Source organism: Bos mutus, chromosome 4, assembly GCF_027580195.1.
Source record: "Bos mutus isolate GX-2022 chromosome 4, NWIPB_WYAK_1.1, whole genome shotgun sequence".
Lineage (NCBI taxonomy): Eukaryota > Metazoa > Chordata > Mammalia > Artiodactyla > Bovidae > Bos > Bos mutus.
Window position 1 is genome coordinate 105553651 of NC_091620.1, and position 16671 is coordinate 105570321.

A 16671-nucleotide genomic window follows, 5' to 3' on the forward strand; every position below is an offset into this window, starting at 1 on the left:
AGTCAAGATCCCTTCAGAAAGAGCTGGGCTGCTTAATCAGGCAAGCAAGATTCGGGGAGATTTCAGTGTTCAAAAATCTCGGTCTCATGTCTAGTTTTCCAAATATTCCTATTCTAAGTCTCAGAATCCCACCCATACTCATTAACTAGTGCCCTAACTGGCATATGATAACCTAGAGAGACTGGACATTTGACCAGTACTATTTCTCTCTTACACCTGTAGTTAGTCTTTGGACCTAAATTTTGGTTGTGTGTGCCCTCTAGAAAATAATTTTTTTAAGGCCACCATTGAGGTTTTCTGATTCTCTTCCCATTCCACAACTTGAAGTTTCAAGTCTCTAGGCTTAAAAAATTTCCCCACTTTTGTAAGCTCTCCAAGCTGTCAGGAGTATCCAGGCCACTAATTATAATCACCATTGTTGCCAGAGCAATTACGCACTTTAGTCATTTGATCTTGTCTTGCCATTCACTTGTACTGCATCCCACAACAGTGCTATCTTGAGTAACCATGATATTGCTCCATATCAGGGGTACTATTATCCTACTTCCCCCTGGGAGAGCGTATCTGTGAGCTTATCAAAGGTATGGGCAATGGAATCTCAGAATCCCATTTGGAGGGTTTGTTTCCTTGAGCCATTTTTTATACCACTTACTGTATCAGTGAAGTCTGTCACAGGAGACAAGTAGCATATTCAAGGGATTTAACTGAAGAGAATTTGATGAAGGAAACATTTTAAGAGAGATGATGTATTAGTTAGGGTTCTCCAGAGGAACTATATATATATATATACACACATACATACATATCGGCTGCTGCTAAGTCGCTTCAGTCGTGTCCGACTCTGTGCGACCCCACAGAAGGCAGCCCACCAGGCTCCCCGTCCCTGGGATTCTCCAGGCAAGAACACTGGAGTGGGTTGCCATTTCCTTCTCCAAACATATCTATATACATACATATCTATATACATACATACATATCTATATCTATCTATCTATCTATATGGACTTCTCTGGTGGCTCAGCAGTAAAGAATCCACCTGCCTTGAGACCCAGGTTGGATCCTGGGTTGGGAAGATCCCCTGGAGGAGAGCATGGCAACCCACTCCAGTTTTCCCTGCTGGAGAATCCCATGGACAGAGGAGACTGCCAGGCTACAGTCCACAGAGTGGCAAAGAGTCAGACAAGACTGAAGCAATTTAGCACACATGCAAGTATATACACATATACATGTATGTGAATAACTTTAATCCCACAGCTTGTCCAAACGTGTGCTATCAAAAGCTTGTGTTTTTGACGATATAGTAGGTGAAAAGCACATCTCTGTGTAGTTGTTGTATTTCTTTTGTAAATGAAGGGATGTAACATTTTCACAGAAGTTCATTAAGAACTCAATTTCAAGTGGTAGAAAACTCAATCTGGTTTAAGCAACAGAGAAGAAATAAGACTCACATAAAAGAAAAGTGAGTTGGAATATCTAGAGACATGTCTTGATGCAAGGACTCAAAAGATATCATCAAGGCTGACCTACCTCCCCCTCTGGGCCCCCCTGTCTTTTCTCTCTCAGTCTCTCTGGCTGGCTCTGGCTCTCTGAATTTTCCATTTGCTTGGCTCTGTTCTGAGACTGTCTCCTCGTAGTGGCCCCAGGCAGCACCAGGTTTTCATCCTCAAGCTTCAAGCTCAGCAAAAAGACTAGGTCTGACTCTCGTTGGTTCCAGTTTTATTATACGCCTGTCCTTAACCATCACTGTAGACACAGAGGTCCTGCTTCTTTGCCCAGGCCCGAGTCACAGGACCGTACACACTTCTATCCATGCATGTATCTTCCAAGACGTCCATATTGAAATCATGCAACTCTGCTACTCACAATAAAAGCTATGCTCATCCTCATCTTAGAAGGAGGTGAGGTAGACAACCCCAAGCTCATAAGCAAACTAGGTACTTTGCCACCCTAGAATCTCTAGGTTTTGAGGATTATTCTTGGTCGAGTCCTAATGTGGTTTTCCGGAGTCCAGCAAATTATGATTAAAAGAAAACTCTAATTCGCGTTATACACTTATAGGAAGAGATAATGAAAATCAAAGTAAAACCTTCGCTTGGAAAAAGAGGAGAGTGGAAAACTGCCCACAGTGGGCCCTGACCTAGAACACGTACTGAGACCCCCGGTCCTAGTGAGCTGAGTCCGTTAGTCATTCAATGCTGCCACCCCGGAAGGCTCTCTCTCCTCCTTATCTTCCATGGCCCCGTTTGAGGTGGTAACCTTAGGTGATGCGCCCCTTCTACGGTTGCATTTGTCTGGCATCTCATTTCCTGAAAGAGTAGGTTCGAGGGCCTGGAACCTTGGAATGACCTTGGACCTTGAACAATGGCAAGCTACTCTTTGTTGGGCTTAAGGTTTTTCTGGCTATCAATCACGCTTAAAACGTTAGGAGGCAACAACCTCGTCAGCTAAGTATTATTATTCTCATTTCATAAGTGTGAATTCTACTGCTCAGAAATGGGAAGCCATTTTGCCTGAAGTCACACAGCTGGGGTGTGACAAAGCCAATATTTGTAATCAGAGGAGCCTACCTTCTTCCCTCGTTTTCATCCTGCTTCCCTGTGTACCTCATATTAAAATAGTTTTGTTTGTAATACCTCTATCATTATTAGCACAACTTTCATATCTAGCAACTCTAGTGGGAAATTCATTCTCACTGCGCTTCCTCCATGCCCGGCTAAATGTCTGTCAGTCAGAACGAAAAGCAGAAGAGAAGTTCGCAGCTTGTCCTGTAGGTGTCGCCCTCATCCATAGACTATGTCTCCCCAGTTTCGCCGCATGGCTCTCCCACGGTGGCCAGGGACTCAGACGTTCTAGAAGGATACAAGAAGCCGCATCTGATTTACGTAGCTTGGTGCCAGCATCCAGAATATGTTTCTGTTGTTTTGTATGTAGCTCCTGTATGTCCTCTAGTTAGGACTTTTTCTATTTTAAATTTATTTGATTTTTGAACAGTTAAGTCCGTGGGGTCACAGTGTCGGACACGACTGAGCGACTGAACTGAACTGACTGAATATATTTATAATGGCCAAAAAGCAAACAAAAAAGTGCAAAAGAATGTAGTGGGAAAAACTTCTGTTTCATCAAATCCATACCAAAAGTTACTAGTTACTAGCTTATTTTGTACTTCTAGAATAAATTTTATTCATATATAAGAAAATATATTTTTAAACTACCTTTTTTATTTTGTGTGATAGCACACTGTAATTTTTTTTATCCTCTTGATTGTTCCATTAACACTAGATCTTAGAAATCTTATATATCAATACATAAAATTTCCTCTCTCTTTTTTTTAATCCTCAAAGTATTCTCACAACATGGAAGCAGCTACATTTATCCACTCAGGTCTCTAGCGATGAGTATGTATGTGGATTTTCTGCCAATAAAAATAATGCTAAAATAAGTAGCTTTGCAGAACTTCATTTTGCATGTGTGTGAATATATATGAAAGTATTGAGAATACACGCATCTGCAAAGTTTATTGACATTTTCAAATCGCCCTCTACAGGGCTCACACCAGCTTATGCGCCCGCCAGCCATGTATGAAATTGTCTATTTCCCACAGCTTGGCCAACTCAATGTGTTTTGGATTTTTTCTAATCAATCTGAGAGTGAGAAAAAAAAAGGTTCCTCAGTTTTATTTCTTGTGTTTTTATTATAAGTGAGTGACTTCAGATTTTTCTGATTGCAAGTGGTAGAAAGCCCAGCTCCCATGGCCTGAGAAAGATGTTTGCTTTCTCTAGACTAACCATACTGGAGGTAGATGTAGCTTTTCCAGTGAGCCTTAATCCAAAGGCAACGTCCCAAGGCCTGTGATTTCTCTCTCACTCTTTTCCTCTGTCTTGCTCACTGACTCCCTTGCTTTTCCCTCCTTTTCTGTTCCACTTCCTTTCTGTCTTGGGCCTCTTCTCTAACAGACTCTGATTGGACAGGACTGAGTCATGTGACAGAACCCGAATCCCCCACAAATTCCATGGATTGAGTGGGGATGCTGGCTGTTCCATGAAAGGTCAGAGCGTTATGTGGAGACAGATGCTTAGGCACTGGCTGGGGAACACTGCATGTCTGTGTTGTCATCCACCCCTTTAACAGCTCAACATCCACATACTTTTTATTCACACACACACCTTAAAAAATATCCATGCGGTAGCTGTAATGAAGCCATAATTACATGCTATAAAATTGCACTCATCCCCTTCCCAGAGGGAGACAGCACAGCGACTCTTGTGGCTCCTGCTCCAAGGTCAAGATTTCTAGGTGATATACAGTCTTCTTGGTCAGTGCTTGATGGGGCTCTGCCTAGCCCAGTAATCTGTGGTTCCTAAAAAACCGAAAGGCATGCATGAAAGAACAGAATGAAAACAGAATGTCCATCCGGTAAGGGAAATGGCACAAAGTGGTCTCTGGTCCGGCTCTCACAGGACAGGAGGGCAAGGTTTCCCTGACCTGGAGGTAGTGAGCTCCTTAGCCAACCTGGCTGCTCTGCTCTGCTCTCTGGAGTCATCACCTTTGTCTTGTGAGCTGGAGATTTGGGAGGAGGAGGAGGACCCTTCTGATGAACAGCTCTCTTCCTCTTAGAATGGATTTCATGTATTTAGGACTGTCTGGTCCCATCACTTCATGGCAGATAGATGGGGAAACAGTGGAAACAGTGTCAGCTTTGGGCTCCAAAATCACTGCATATGGTGACTGCAGCCATGAATTTAAAAGATGCTTCCTCCTTGGAAGGAAAGTTATGACCAACCTAGATAGCATATTGAAAAGCAGAGCCATTACTTTGCCAACAAAGGTCCGTCTAGTCAAGGCTATGGTTTTTCCAGTGGTCATGTATGGATGTGAGAGTTGGACTGTGAAGAAAGCTGAGAGCTGAAGAATTGATGCTTTTGAACTGTGGTGTTGGAGAAGACTCTTGAGAGTCCCTTGGGCTGCAAAGAGATCCAACCAGTCCATCCTAAAGGAGATCAGTCCTGGGTGTTCATTGGAAGGACTGATGCTGAAGCTGAAACTCCAATACTTTGGCCAGCTGATGCGAAGAGTTGACTCATTGGAAAAGACCCTGATGCTGGGAGGGATTGGGGGCAGGAGGAGAAGGGGACGACAGAGGATGAGATGGCTGGATGGCATCACTGACTTGATGGACATGAGTTTGAGTGAATTCTGGGAGTTGGTGATGGACAGGGAGGCCTGGCGTGCTGTGATTCATGGGGTCGCAAAGAGTCAGAGATGACTGAGCAACTGAACTGAACTGAACTGAAAGATTAAATAATCACAGGCTGTTGTTTGCCAGATTTGGAGTTTCTCTAGAAAAATACATCTCTTAAGACATTGGGAGGCTCCTGAGCATATATCCAGAAAAAAACGATAGTTCAAAAAGACACATGTCCCCTCTGTATTCATAGCAGCACTATGTACAATAGCCGAGACAAGGAAACAAGCTAAATGTCCATCAACAGATGTTGTCTAAAGAAGATGTGGTATAGATACACCATGGAATACTACTCAGTCATACAAAAGAATGAAGTAAGTCAGCAAATTGGATGGACCTAGAGATTATCATACTAAGCGAAGTAAGCCAGAGAAAGACAAACACCATATGATATCACTTACAGGTGGGATCTAAACTATGACACAAATAAACGTTTCTACAAAACAGAAAGAGACTCACGGATATAGAGGACAGATTCGTGGTTGCCAAGGGGGCGAGGCGATGGGGGGAATGGATCGAGGGTTTCAGATTAACAGATACAGACTATTAAGTGTAGTGGAGATAAACAAGGTCCTGTGTAGCACTATATTCAGTATCCTGTAACACACCAGAACAGAAAAGAATGTGAAAAAAAGATGCTCATAACGGAATCACTTTTGCTGTACAGAAAAAACACGATATAGCAAATCAACTATACTTCAATAAAATAAATTTAAAAAACACTGTGAGGCATTAGTCTGTGATACATACATGGATGTGTATGTGTTAGTCAGTCAGTCATATCCGACTCTGTGCGACCCTGTGGACTGCAGCTGACCAAGTTTCTCTGTCCATGGGATTCTCCAGGCAAGAATACTGGAGTGGGTTGCCATTCCCTTCTCCCGGGGATCTTCCCAACCCAGGGATTGAACCTGGGTCTCCTGCATCGCAGGTGAATATTTTACTGTCTGAGCCACCAGGGAAGCTCCCCCACCCCAATTTCCAGATTCTATAAAAATTTAGCTTTTGAGAAGTAAACTGAGGAACACCAATCCCCATGTATATACACACACACACACACACACACATGTATGGCATATTTCTTGTTTTACAGAATAGATACTGTGGATCTGAGATAGTAAGTGCCTTTACCTGTAGCCCTGCAGCTGGGAGGAACAAACAGTGAGTGAGAAAGCCACTATCTGTAACGAGTCCAAAGGTCTAAGCTTTCAATACGCTTGTATGAAAAATTAGGTTCACAATAACTAGCAGCTCTAATGGGAAAAATCACCCTCCTCCCCTGTGCCCTGGTCAGCTAATTCTGATGTTCCCTCCCTCCCCACCCTCCTCATTCCAGAAAAGCACAAAGAAAACAAACTGCAATATTCTGCTTGTCCTCTAGGTGGCACTGTTAACCACAGGATGCTGCTTTCCAGCCCTGCAACTTGATCTCTTCAGGCTGGAAAGAATCAGATATTCTAGAAGATGGAGTCCAGTCTACACACAATTCAGTCTAAGGACCCCCGCTCACAGGTTTAGAGTTCTATATCTCCAACATGTAAGTTAGGATTCTTTTATCCTAAAATTTTATTTACCTCATTTTTTAATAGCTTGTACATTTATAGGTTTCAAACATTTAAATGTACAAAAAAATCCTATTTGAAAATAAACTCCTTATCCATCTATGTAGCATTTATGATAGCATTCTTTTTTCTGTCTATTCTTCTAGAGATTTTAATATATATGCAACCAAATATAAACACATTCTTTCCCCCACCCATTTTTAATGCCAGTTATTCACATTCATTCTTCTGTTTCTTTGTTTTCTTTTTCTTTTACACAGCTACATATTATGGAGTGCTTTTCATAAGCGGTTCCTAAAGAAATTTATTCCTTTTAAGAGATTTAGCATCCTCCAATGTGTGGATGAAACGGATTCTCCCTGGAGGAACATTTAGTTTAATTCCTATTGTTTGCTGTTATTCAATGCTACACTGAATAACCTTGTCCCTGCCTCATTTTGTGTGGGAGGCTATATATCTGTGGGACAAGTTATACAATAGCATAATTACTGGGTCAAAGGATATATGTATTTGCAGTTTAACAGATATGCCTTTTACCTGCTTTAGGGAAGATTAAACTCACATTCTCACTAGTACAATAATATATTTCCTCTCAGTTTAACCAAAATAATATGTGATCGACTTAACTTTTATATTTTGTCAATACAATAGATGGAAATGCTATCTCATTTTAAATTCATAAATTTATAATGGAGTGAGGTTGAGCAGCTTTTAATAGGCAGCCTTAGGAATGATTAGGGGTCTTTCAGTTACAAGCAAAACAAAAACGTAAGCCCCTCCATCTGGCTTTAGAGAAAGGAACTCACTGTCTTTACAACTGAAAAGTCGGGGGTGAACTCAGAGGTCCCAGTGTGCCTGGAAACAAAGGGCCCAAACGTCGCCCTCACCTGCTTCCTCTCTCTCACTCTTCCCATTTTCTCTGTCTCCTCTCTCCAGCCACCCTTCCTTTGCTGGCCAGGGAGGCTCCAGAACTGCATCCTCATCTCTTCTCCTGTGGGCTGCATTCATTTAGCATCTAACCTCCTGTGGTTGCAAGTTCAGAGGCCTGGGGTTGTCAGAAGCATTGAGCAACCACAGACCATCTTGGGGGGCAGCACTCTTTAAGTGACACAAATTCACTTAAAATGTTAGTAAGCAACAACATGACAAGATGGAAATCGACATTTTACAAGTGAATAAACTATGTCTTTAAAGATATAAAAGATACAGCTCTTTGCCTAGAGCTACACAGTGAATGATAGGGACAGCATTAGCATCCAGGTGCATCTGACAGTAAATGCCCAGGGATTAGCAGAATGCTTTTGTTCAGGAGCTGCAATGGAAAAATCAATCACCACCTCGATCCAGGCCCGTCCACTGACTCAGAATAAACAAAAAAAGAAAGAAAAACGAAATGAAAAATTCTGGATGTGTCCTGTAGGTGCCACCGTTGCCATGGGGTATCTCTTTTCAGCTGTGTAGCACGGATCTCTTTAAGGCTGAAATTCTAGAAGATGGAAGAAAACTGCTCTTTATATTTATGCAACTGACATTTTGCACTGGAATCTCACATATAATTTAGAATTCTGGATCTCGGCTATGTTGTTATTGTGTCTTTCTTTCTAAAAAGTATGCACTGAAAATATTTGTGAAGAGTTTATGTAGTTCCAAAAAAATTTAAATACAGTAAAATAAGATGTATACAATGAAAAAAAAAAATCTCTTTCCCCATCTTATCCCTTAAATTCCATGTTCCACTGCCCCTTCCCCATGGATAACTACATTTTTATTTTTCCTGAGACAACCATGTACATACAAGCAAATACGAAAATATATTTTCTTTCTTCTCTGTTTATATATGTATTATACAAATATTAGCATTTAAAATTTTTCTCTTAATGTATGCTGAAGATACGTTCATATTAGCCAAGAGGAAATTCTTTTACAACTTTATCTATTCCCCTGTATGATTGTTCCATATTTTTCATTTATCCAGACCCTATTGATGGACATTTATATTGATGTTTTCCTATTACAAACAATGCAGTAATGAACAAAAGCTTCTTCATTGTAAATTTATAAAAATAGTTGTAGAATAAATCCTAGAAGTGAAATTGTTGAGTTAAAAGGTAAGTGTATTTGTAATTTCAGTGAACATTTCCAAATTACCTTCACTTGATGGTATCATTTCAGCACTCCCACTAACAGTCTGAGAATTCCTTTTCTCCATAAATTGGACAATTCCAGTGAATTATCCAGATATTGGGCATTTGCAGATCTGATAGGTGAAAACTGGTATATTTGTGCAGTTGTATTTCTTCTATTTCAAGTAAGATTAAGCAATTTTTCATTGATGAAGACCCTGTGTGTTTAGTTGAGGTTTTTTTTTTTTAACTTTTAGAAAAATGTGAGGTTTAGAAATCCCAACTCATAGAAACTGAAACAAGAGGAAGAAATTTGTATTCATATGGCTGGACATGGATGTTCTTGGATTTCAAGATCTCTCACTCTCTGCCCTCAATTCAGTTCAGTCACTCAGTCATGTCCGACTCTTTGCGACCCCATGGACAGCAGCATGCCAGCCTTTCCTGTCCATTACAAACTCCTAGAGCTTGCTCAAACTCATGTCCATCGAGTTGGTGGTGGACCATCTCATCCTGTGATGTCCCTTTCTCCTCCTGGCTTGAATCAGCTGACTCAGAAATGAGTCAGCTCTTTGCATCAGGTGGCCAAAGTATTGGAGCTTCAACTTCAGCATCAGTCCTTCCAATGAATATTCAGGACTGATTTCCTTTAGGATTGACTGGCTTGATCTCCTTGCAGTCCAAAGAACTCTCAAGAGTTTCTCCAACACCACAGTTCAAAAGTACCAGTTCTTCAGTGCACAGCTTTCTTCACGCTCCAACTCTCACATCCATACGTGACTACTGGAAAAAACCATAGCTTTGATTAGATCAACCTTTGTGGGTAAAATAATGTCTCTGCTTTTTAATATGCTGTCTAGGTTGGTCATAGCTTTTCTTCCAAGGAGCAAGCGTCTTTTAATTTCATGACTACAGTCACCATCTGCAGTGATTTTGGAGCCCAGGAAAATTAACTCTGTCACTGTTTCCCCATCTATTTGCCATCAAGTGATGGGACCAGATGCCATGATCTTCATTTTTTGAATGTTGAGTTTTAAGCCAGCTTTATCACTCTCCTCTTTCACCTTCATCAAGAGGCTCTTTAGTTCCTCTTCACTTTCTGCCATCAGGGTGGTGTCATTTGCATATCTGAAATTATTGATATTTCTCCTGGAACTCTTGATTCCAGCCTCTACTTCACCCACCTGGCATTTCACATGATGTACTCTGCATAACAGTTAAATAAGCAGGGTGACAATATATAGCCTTGCCATATTCCATTCCCAATTTTGAAACAGTCCCTAAGTTCTATGTCCAGTTTTAACTGTTGCTTTTTAATTGCATACAGATTTCTCAGGAGACAGGAAAGGTGGTATTCCCATCTCTTTAAGAATTTCCCACAGTTTGTTGTGATCCACACAGTCAAAAGTTTCGGCATAGTCAATAAAGCAGAAGTAGATATTTTTCTGGAACTCTCTTGCTTTTTCTAAATCCAACAGGTGTTGGTAATTTTATATCTGGTTCCTCTGCCTTTTCTAAATTGAGCTTGAACATCTGGAAGTTCTTAGTTCATGTATTGCTGAAGCCTGGTTTGGAGAATTTTGAGCACTACTTTGCTAGTGTGGGAGATAAGTGCAATTGTGCGGTAGTTTGAACATTCTTTGGCATTGCCTTTCTTTGGGATTGGAATGAAAACTGACCTTTTCCAGTCCTGTGGCACTGCTGAGTTTTACAAATTTGCTGACATATTGACTGCAGCACTTTCACAGCATCATCTTTTAGGATTTGAAATAGCTCAACTGGAATTCCATCACCTCCACTAGCTTTGTTTGTAGTGATGCTTCCTAAGGCCCACTTGACTTCACATTCCAGGATGTCTGGCTCTAGGTGAGTGATTACACCATCGTGGTTATCTGGGTCGTGAAGATCTTTTTTGTATAGTTCTTCGTATTCTTGCCACCTCTTTTTAATATCTTCTGCTTCTGTTAGGTCCATATCATTTCTGTCCTTTATTGAGCCCATCTTTGCATGAAATGTTCCCTTGGTATCTCTAATTTTCTTGAAGAGCTCTCTAGTCTTTCCCATTCTATTGTTTTTCTCTATTTGTTTGCATTGATCATTTAGGAAGGCTTTCTTATCTCCTCTTGCTATTCTTTGGAACTCTGCATTCAGATGGAGGTATCTTTCCTTTTTTTTTTTTGTCAGTTATGCTTTTTTTTAATTTTATTTTATTTTTAAACTTTACATAATTGTATTAGTTTTGCCAAATATCAAAATGAATCCGCCACAGGTATACATGTGTTCCCCATCCTGAACCCTCCTCCCTCCTCCCTCTCCTTTGCTTTTCATTTCTCTTCTTTTCCCAGCTATTTGTAAGGCCTGCTCAGACAGCCATTTTGCCCTTTTGCATTTCGTTTTCTTGGGGATGGTCTTGATCATCACCTCCTGTACAATGTTACCTCTGTCCATAGTTCTTCAGACACTCTGTCTATCAGATCTAATCCCTTGAATCTATGTATCACTTCCATGTATAATAGCAAGCAATTTGATTTAGGTCAAACCTGCATGGTCTAGCAGTTTTCCCTATTTTCTTCAATTTCAGTCTGAATTTTCAATAAGGAGGTCATGATTTGAGCCACAGTCAGCTCCTGATCTGTTTTTGCTGACTGTATAGAGCTTCTCCATCTTTGGTTGCAAAGAATATAATCAATCCGATTTTGGTGTTGACCATCTGGTGATGTCTATGTGTAGAGTCGTCTCTTGTGTTGTTCGAAGAGAGTGTTTGCTAACTTCTCTCTATTTTAGATGGGCTTCTTTCCTGTGGTGACCCCCGGCACTTCCATGCTTATAACCTCACAGCTCCAAGTTGAGAAAAAATTTCTGGACTACACCATCTTATCATTAAGCTGAACTGGATTATATGTTCATATTTGAGGTGTAAAGATATAGGGCTTGGATGGTCCAGGTCTGAGTTAAATTTTTCTTTTTGAGCTAAAGATAGCATCAACTTGATGACTGTTGCTCACACTATGTGGATTGAGGTTTAGGGTTAAGGTTCAGAGATCAGTGTTATGACTTTCTTGAGGAAAACTAAAGTTGCATAATACACAGGAAAATGAATAAGTAGTGCAATGCATACACAACATCCATACTCATCTTTCTTTCCATGTATACATCTTAAGAAATGCTCCTATGTACAGCAAAATTTAAAAACCACTCTCTCTTTCTGGAGGAAGGCAATCTAGCATTCAAGTCTGGGATAATTAAGTGATACGCATTCTTGGTCAGATCTAGGCTTGGATTCTCCCAAGTAGAGGCATTATAGTAATTTGTAATAAATAGTTGTATTTACTATACATAAAATATTATAGCAATTTATAGTAAATCCTAACATCAGTCGCCCTCAAGGAATACCCAGACTGTTCTCTGACAGAGAAAGAACACTATAATTATGATAAAAACTCCATTCCAGATGCAGAAAATGGGACACACAATGGTGATAACAGATAACAATGGTGATAATCACCCAAACGGTGTCTTAGATGGCCTTAATGAGGTGTTCTGGCCATTCTGGCTCTTTTCTCTAGAAAGCCTTTATTTGCTATGGTTTTTGTCGAGCTCAGTTCCTACTGAAGTGAGTTTGGGGGACCCGAGACTGTTTCAGAGGTTAGCCATCACTGACCGATAGTAGCCATGAGCTGTAAAAAGTAGCAGATTTGTAAGGAGGGTAATATTATCTGTGTTTCACAAGCGAGGGAACTAGGGCTTGAAGAGGTTAGGGACTTTTGGTATGAGTGACACGGAGAGGTCAGAATCCAGGGATATTCCTTTCTCCAGAACACTGGCATTTCCATCTGCTATCTGTCTATAAAGTGGCTTTGTTTGCAGTGTTTACACCAGTAATCATCAAAACTTTCATTTCTAGCAAGAGCAAAGGGAAATCCTTGGTCACTATCCCCAAGCATATGTTGTAAACTGTTCAGCCTTTAAAGGGAGAACAAACCAACATGATTCTCTGGCCCTGTAGGGGAGACCTTAGTCAAGGAATGTTTCTTTGGGGCACAGCAGCCCCCATCTTTCAGAACTGCACCAGACTGGAAATTCTAGAAAGTGGAGGAAGTCTGACAGGTCAATGAACATCGTCAATGGTTAGTGCCAGAATCTACACATGTCCTTGTTTTGATGAATTAGTTCAGTTCAGTCGCTCAGTTGTGTCCGACTCTTTGCGACCCCATGAACCACAGCATGCCAGGCCTCCGAATTAGTTAGGGTGTTATTATTTTCTTTACAATGAAGTTATAAAGTTTTGAATAAGTAATATATTTATATAACTCCAAAATAAAAAGATAAAGGGATATTCAGGAAAAAGAATTCTCCCTTCTAATCTTATCCCCCATCTACTAAATTCCCATGCCTGTTTCTCAAATATGGCATGAGTCTTTAGTTTCTTGCATATCCTCCCAGAGATTTACATATGTATGAATATATATTCTTCCATTTTTATAGAAGTCATAGTCCAGGGTCGATGCACGATGCTGGATGCTTGGGGCTGGTGCACTGGGACGACCCAGGGGGATGGTATGGGGAGGGAGGAGGGAGGAGGGTTCAGGATGGGGAACACATGTATACCTGTGGCGGATTCATTTTGATATATGGCAAAACCAATACAATATTGTAAAGGTAAATAAAATAAAATTTAAAAAAAAAGAAGTGATAGCATAAAATTGATTGGCAAGACAACATATCCTAGAAATATAACATGTCAAAATAAAAATTCCAGAATTTTTAAAAGCATCTTTATAGTGTTCTACCATATGGATGTACTATACTTCATTTAACCTCTTAATAGGTTTATTCCTATTACGCAGGAGGTTGATTCATGCATCTTATCATTACAAATAATACTATAATTAATATCTTGATACATAAGGTGTTTTTCAGACATGTAAATACATTTGTAGAATAAATTGTTAGAAGTGGATTTGCTGGTGCAAAAGTTCACACATTTTTAATTTTAACAAATAGTCCCACATTGTCCTTTGTACACATCACAACCACCTTACATTTCATCACTAATATATGAGGTTGCCCCACTTCCTCACAGCAGGTCCAACGTAGCATGTTATTGAATGCTTCAATTTTCTAATCTGAAAGGTGAAAATTTATATCCCTATTCATTTCAATTTGTTTCTCTTGTTCGAGTATGATTGAACAACCTTCTATAAGTTTAAGAGACAACTGAAAAAAGCTAGCTTTTTCTATTGAAAGCATCAGAAAACCAAATATCACTTGGCTAAAAGAAAAACAAAATGATTTCCTTTTTATAAGGCCATGTAGATATGTCTACATGTATTCATGTATAATGTGAATTTAACTCAGATGACCATTATATCTACTACTGTGGGCAAGAATCCCTTAGAAAAAATGGAGTAGCCATCAAAGTCAACAAAAGAGTCTGGAATGCAGTACTTGGATGCAATCTTAAGAATGACAGAATGATCTCTGTTCGTTTCCAAGGCAAACCATTCAATATCACAGTACTCCAAGTCTATGCCCCAACCAGTAATGCTGAAGAAGCTGAAAAAAGGTTATATGAAAACCTACAAGACCTTCTAGAACTAACACCCGCAAAGATGTCCTTTTCATTATAGGGGACTGGAATGCAAAAGTAGGAAGTCAAGAGATACCTGGAGTAACTGGCAAATTTGGCCTTGGAGTACAAAATAAAGCAGGGCAAAGGCTAACAGAGTTTTGCCAAGAGAACACACTGGTCATAGCAAACATCCTCTTCCAACAACACAAGAGAAGACCCTACACATGAACATCACCAGATGGTCAACACTGAAATCAGATTGATTATATTCTTTGCAACCAAAGATGGAGAAGCTCTATACAGTCAGCAAAAACAAGACCGGGAGCTGACTGTGGCTCAGATTATGAACTCCTTATTACCAAATTCAGACTTAAATTGAAGAAAGTAGGGAAAACCACTAGACCATTCAGGTATGACCTAAATCAAATCCCTTATGATTATACAGTGGAAGTGAGAAATAGATTCAAGGGATTAGATCTGATAGACAGAGTGCCTGAAGAAATATGGATGGAGGTTTGTGACATTGTACAGGAGGCAGTGATCAAGACCATCCCCAAGAAAAAGGAATGCAAAATGGTTGTCTGACGAGGCCTTACAAATAGCTGAGAAAAGAAGAGAAGCTAGAGGCAAAGAAGAAAAGGTAGATATACCAATTTGAATGCAGAGTTCAAAGAATAGCAAGGAGAGATAAGAAAGCCTTCCTCAGTGATCAATGCAAAGAGATAGAGGAAAACAATAGAATGGGAAAGACTAGAGATCTCTTCAAGAAAATTAGAGATACAAAGGGAATATTTCATGCAAAGATGGGCTGAATAAAGGACAGAAAAGGTAGGGACCTAACAGAAGCAGAAGATATTAAGAAAAGGTGGCAAGAATGCACAGAAAAACTATACAAAAAAGATCTTCATGACCCAGATAATCACGATGCTGTGATCACTGACCTAGAGCCAGACAACCTGGAATGTGAAGTCAAGTGGGCCTTAGAAAGCATCACTACGAACAAAGCTGGTGGAGGTGATGGAATTCCAGTTGCTGCTGGTGCTGCTTCTAAGTCGCTTCAGTCATGTCCAACTCTTTGTGACCCATAGACAGCAGCCCATCAGGCTCCTCTATCCCTGGGATTCTCCAGGCAAGAACACTGGAGTGGGTTGCCATTTCCTTCTCTAATGCATGAAAGTGAAAAGTGAAAGTGAAGTCGCTTCAGTCGTATCTGACCCCATGGACTGTAGCCTATGAGGTTCCTCCATCCATGGGATTTTCCAGGCAAGAGTACTGGAGTGGGTTGCCATTTCCTTCTCCAGGAATTCCAGTTGAGCTATTTCAAATCCTAAAAGATGATGCTATGAAAGTGCTGCATTCAATATGCCAGCAAATTTGGAAAACTCAGCAGTGGCCACAGGACATGAAAAGGTCAGTTTTCATTCCAATCCCAAAGAAAGGCAATGCCAAAGAATTCTCAAACTACCACACAATTGCACTCATCTCACATGTTAGTAATGTTCAAAATTCTCCAAGCCAGGCTTCAGCAATACATGAACCGTGAACTTCCAGATGTTCAAGCTGGTTTTAGAAAAGGCAGAGGAACCAGAGATCAAATTGCCAACATCTGCTGGATCATTGAAAAGGCAAGAGAGTTCCAGAAAAACATCTATTTCTGCTTTATTGACTATGCCAAAGCCTTTAAATTCTGAAAGAGATGGGAATACCGGACTACCTGACCTGACTCTTGAGAAACCTGTATGCAGGTCGGGAAGCAACAGTTAGAACTGGACATGGAACAACAGACTGGTTCCAAATAGGAAAAGGAGTCCGTCAAGGCTGTATGTAGTCACCCTGCTTATTTAACTTATATGCAGAGTAGATCATGAGAAATGCTGGGTTGGAAGACGCACAAGCTGGAATCAAGATTGCCGGGAGAAATATCAATAACCTCAGATATGCAGATGACACCACCCTTATGGCAGAAAATGAAGAAGAACTAAAGAGCCTCTTGATGAAAGTGAAAGAGGAGAGTGGAAAAGTTGGCTTAAAGCTCAACATTCAGGAAACTAAGATCATGGCATCCGGTCCCATCACTTCATGGGAAATAGATGGGGAAACAGTGGAAATAGTGTCAGACTTTATTTTGGGGGGCTCCAAAATCACTGCAGATGGTGATTGCAGCCATGAAAA